Below are 4,818 nucleotides of genomic sequence, written 5' to 3'. Positions count from 1 at the left end.
GGCGAATACAGATTTCAGAAGTGAGCTCACACAGGACAGAAACAAACAGATACAAACACACAACGACACAGACACCTACCGCGGTCAGTCAGGTCCTCCGAACTGGGGGTCCCTGGATGGTGTTGGGGATCCCGGCGAGCCCCCAATTGTTATGCCCAGATTTCAAGATCCCCACAGACCAACAGGGAGCCAGCCATGTTCGATGTAAAAGCAAAGGATCCTTTATTATTAGTAGTACAGACCCGGGTCTGGCTCCCAGCCCCCTCTGACCCAACGGCCAGAAGGGGGGAGAGAGAGGTCACCGTGAGAAAAACCAGGGTTTTAATAGGGGGTGGAGTGAGGGGGCTGTGGGCCCTGCCAATTGGCCAGGCGCAAGCCGGGTCTTGTAGGATACAGGGTAAGATGGAGGGCATAGCCCTCACCCTTTCAATTTTTGTGCGTGTATACTGATAACAAAACATTTCTCATAAGAATATGCACAGAAATGGAATTGCTGGGTCACAGGAGGTATGTATTTTTACATTTAATAGATACTGGTGAACAGGTTTTCACAGTGCTTCTACCAGTCTACCTTTCATCTTCTCCAAAAACTCACTCATATTTGATACTAGAGGCCCAATGCACGAAATTCATGCAAGAGTAGGCCTTCTTTCCCCCGGCTGCCAGCACCGTCTTCCCTCTGGCACTCGGGATTCGGGTTTCCCTCACAGCTCTGGCTTCGTCTGGAAGGATGTCCGGTCTAATTAACATATTACACTTTTATTATTATAGACTAGAGGCCTGGTGCCTGAAATTTGTGCATGGGGGGAGGGTCCCTCAGCCTGGCTATACCCTCTACAATCCAGATCCCTCTTGCAATCTGGAACCACTGGCTACTAACCGCTCACCTGCTTGCCTGCCTGATCCCCCTACCTGCTCTCCCCTGCCAGCCTGATCCCCCTAACTGCCTAACTGCTCTCCCCTCCTGGCCTGATCCCCCTAACTGCCACCTTCTCCCTTCTTCCTTCTTCCGTGTCACTGGCCTCCTCCCTTCTGCCCTCTCCTGCGGTGCCAGCCTTCTCCCTTCTCCCTTCTTGGGAGCAGCGCTGGCCTTCCCCCTTGTACCTTCTCCCACGACCTCTGCAAAAGGGACCGCAGTGCTGGACCGGCCCTCAGCCCTCACAACTGCCATGGATGCTGGTCCTAGGCCCTTGCAGCTGCTATGGCTTTGTCTGGAAGGACATCCGGAAGTACGACCAGAAGACATCTGGTCTAATTAGCATATTACCCTTTTATTAGTATAGATTGTGAACCCCTTTAATTTTAGCCATTCTTGTGTGGATATTTTTGGTTATCTAATTGTTGTTTAGGGTTTATATTTCCCTGTTGACTAATGGTACATAACATATACCTATTAGCCATTTAGATACACACTTTTGTGAAGTACCATTTTAAATTTTTAGCTATTTGTGTGTGTGTGTGTGTGTGTGTGTGTGTGTAGCGAGGGAGGATGTCGGTCTTTTTCTTATTGATTTGAAGTTCTTTATAATGTCTGTAAACTAGTCCTTTGCTGAATGTATGTATTGTGAATATTTTCTACCAGACTCTGGTTTACATTTTACTCTCTTAAACTTGTATTGTGATGGAAAGAATTTTTAATGGGATACAATTGATTAAGTCTACCAGACCGGAGGCCCTGAACCTAACTGTCCCCTATACCTGGGCTCCTGATACCAGACCTGAGGCCCTGAACCTAACTGTCCCCTATACCTGGGCTCCTGAGCATTAAAGAGAAAAAACCAACATGATATAGAAAAATGTTAGTTACATGCAAACAAGTGGTTAGAATAAGATGGAACTTGGAGACATTGTAGAAAATAGGTCTACCTTTCATCTACCTTTCATCTAGCGCCAATATTCCACCTTTGTGTGGAAATTACCGAAAAATCGGTACAGCGGTATATTATTCTTTATAATGATTGTTATTTGCTCCTCTAAATTATTTACTCCTTCTCCAAGGTCACAAGATATTCTCCTTGAACTGTGGTACTCAAACTTGAGTGGGCATCAGCAGCATCTGTGAGGTGTTTTGTGTTTTGTTTTTTTAAATAAATGTTTTTTTACATACCTCCACAATATCTAGGTCTTTAGGTCAGAAAAGAGGCCTAAGAATTTGCATTTTTTTACAACTTTCAGATGATGCAGATTCTGGTGGTCTGAGGGTCACACTTAGAAAACCACTTATCTTTGAGAAGCTTACCTTTTACATTTAGATATACAATATGCCTGGACCTAATTTTTGTGCGTGCTATGAAATGGGGATAAAAGTTAAAATTTTCCATGTTAGTCAATTAATAATGACATGCAGCACCAATTACGTTGTAATTTAAGTGCCTATATGTATACTGACCTGTCGCTGAACTCCTTATTTTGTTCCAATCTTCTGTGAGTCTATCCTTGTGCCAATATAATGTAATAGAGTAATCTTAATTACTTTAGATTTAATAAATCTTGATAACCACTACTCATCCTACTATGTTGTTGTTGTTGTTTTTCTTCAAGTGTATCTTGTAAAAGAAGAGGAAAAATTGTAAGAAAACAATACAGCAGTACAGCCTTTTTGGAAGCTAAGAGTTACTTACTGTCTCTGAAGTCTAAATGTCCGTGAGACACCTCTGTTAAAAAGAAAATACATTTGCAAGTCAAGAGCATTTTGAAAAGTAAATAAGATTTTGAAAAGTGAAAATATCCAGTGTATGGGCTGAATTTGTTCTTCCTAAAATTTATATGCTGAAGTCCTAACACCCCGTATATCAGAATGTGACTGTCCAGACAGTCCTCAGGTTACGTAGGACTTAACGTATGTCGTTTTGTGGTTACGTCACCATCTCCCATTTATTCATAAAAAAAAAATGTTCCGTCATTTTGACGTATGTACATATGTGCTTTGTTTTTTATTATTTATTTACCACAAGTAAAGGTCAGGAATTGTTACCTCTCTTTTAAATTTTTTTTTACTGTTTCACTTCATTGCTGCTGTGTATGTGCTCCTGTGTGTGACGTAGGTGCTTATGTAGGTGGGTTCTGACTTATGGCGAAAATCGCATTACGTCGTGCCGTAGGTACAGATCTCTGACATAACCCGAGGACCTACTGTATTGTAATAAAAGGCCTTTATGGAGATCATTCAATTAAAACCCGGCCTTTGTGATGAGCCTTAATCCATTCTGAATGGTATCTTTCTAAGAAAAAAGTTGTACAGACAGACTCCAGGACCAGGGATGGGTGTGTACAACGGAATGGTGATGTGAGCACACAGCAAGAAGATGGCCCATTCAGAAACCAAAGAAAGAGGCCTCAGGAGAAACCAAACCTGCTGACACCTTGATCTTAAACTTCTGTCCTCTAAAACTCTAAGAAATACATTTTTGGTGTTGGAGTCACTCAGTCTGTGAGTAGCTATGGCAACCCTAGCAAACTAACACACGTGGTGTTGGCAAAGTTTTCTTCTAGATGATTACTCATTAAGCAAAGTAGGAACAAGTATATAACAGGCATTACAGGATAATCTATATATATATAAAAGCCAAGAGACCACAACACTGGGACGACTAGAATGACCAGCATGACCGATTGCTTTGATGTGCACTGTGGCCCTGAACGGGCCCCCCTCCCCCATCCAGATTGGGAGCAGGGCCATCTGGCAAACCTCCCACGGCACCTTTCTCCTGGCCAGCCCGGTCCCAAGCAGCCCCAATCGGGGTGAGCTGGCTGGACCCCGCCCATGCACGAATTCATGCACTGGGCCTCTAGTAATTAAATATGTAGGCAGCATTTTCAGAACATATTAGGGAAATATCAAAATTGTCTTAAAAACATATAACAAACAGTTTCTTCACCTACTTTCTATCTGATAATAAGAGCCTAGATAAAATAAATTAGAAAAAGAAAGAAAATATTAAATGCAATCTACCAAAAGAGGCACCTGGCAGGTATGTGAATTTTTATCACTATCTAGTGATTGCTAGAATAGGTGAGCACTATTAAGCAGTATAACCAATAAATGTTCTTGGACCAAGAATTCTCATCAGCTTTTAATTTGGGAGTTAGGTTACATCTAACACACAGTTGTTGTGTATCATTGTTTTTTATAGAGATTTAGTTTTAATACTTTAGGTATCTTTTTAAATTAAAAACTAGTTGAAATATTTTCATGAATATAAGGGTCTCACTGCCAAGGTCTGACATAATCATTGCAGCCAATACTCTGGTGCTCAGATTGAGCCAAGCCATGTAAGTAGGGCAAATATCTAATCTAATAAAAGAGAAATATGCAAATTGACCATACCTCCACAACACCCACAAGCCTCGCCCACCAGCCACTCCAGAGCAGATATGCAAATTAACCCAACTAAGATGGTGGCAGCCATGGAGCTGGAGTGAGCAGGAGGCTTGGGTTGCCCCCGGCAATGAAGGAAGCCAAGCTTCCCGCCGACACTGCCAGCCCTTAGCTCCACTCAAGGCTACAAAGTTTCAATTATAGAAGATAAATAAATTCCAGATACCTGCTTCCAGCCCGCGGGCATGGCCAGACTGAAAATGGCCATCAGCCCTTCACCCAGGCTGGCCAGGTACCCCAGTAGGGCCCCCCACACTGAAGGGGCTGTGGCCAGCCTGAAAACAGCCCTCAGCCCCTCACCCAGGCTGGCCAAACCCCTATGGGATGAGGGTCCCCACTGGGGGGCTTGACCAGCCTGCAAACAGTTATCAGCCCCTCACCCAGGCTGGCCAGGCACATCAGTGGGACCCCCACCCTGATCCGGGGCACCCCTCAGGGCC

The sequence above is a fragment of the Myotis brandtii genome, unplaced genomic scaffold (genome assembly GCF_000412655.1).
Source record: "Myotis brandtii unplaced genomic scaffold, ASM41265v1 scaffold8165, whole genome shotgun sequence".
Taxonomy (NCBI): Eukaryota; Metazoa; Chordata; class Mammalia; order Chiroptera; family Vespertilionidae; genus Myotis; species Myotis brandtii.
The sequence above is the reverse complement of the archived record's forward strand: the minus strand, read 5'-3'. Positions refer to the sequence as shown.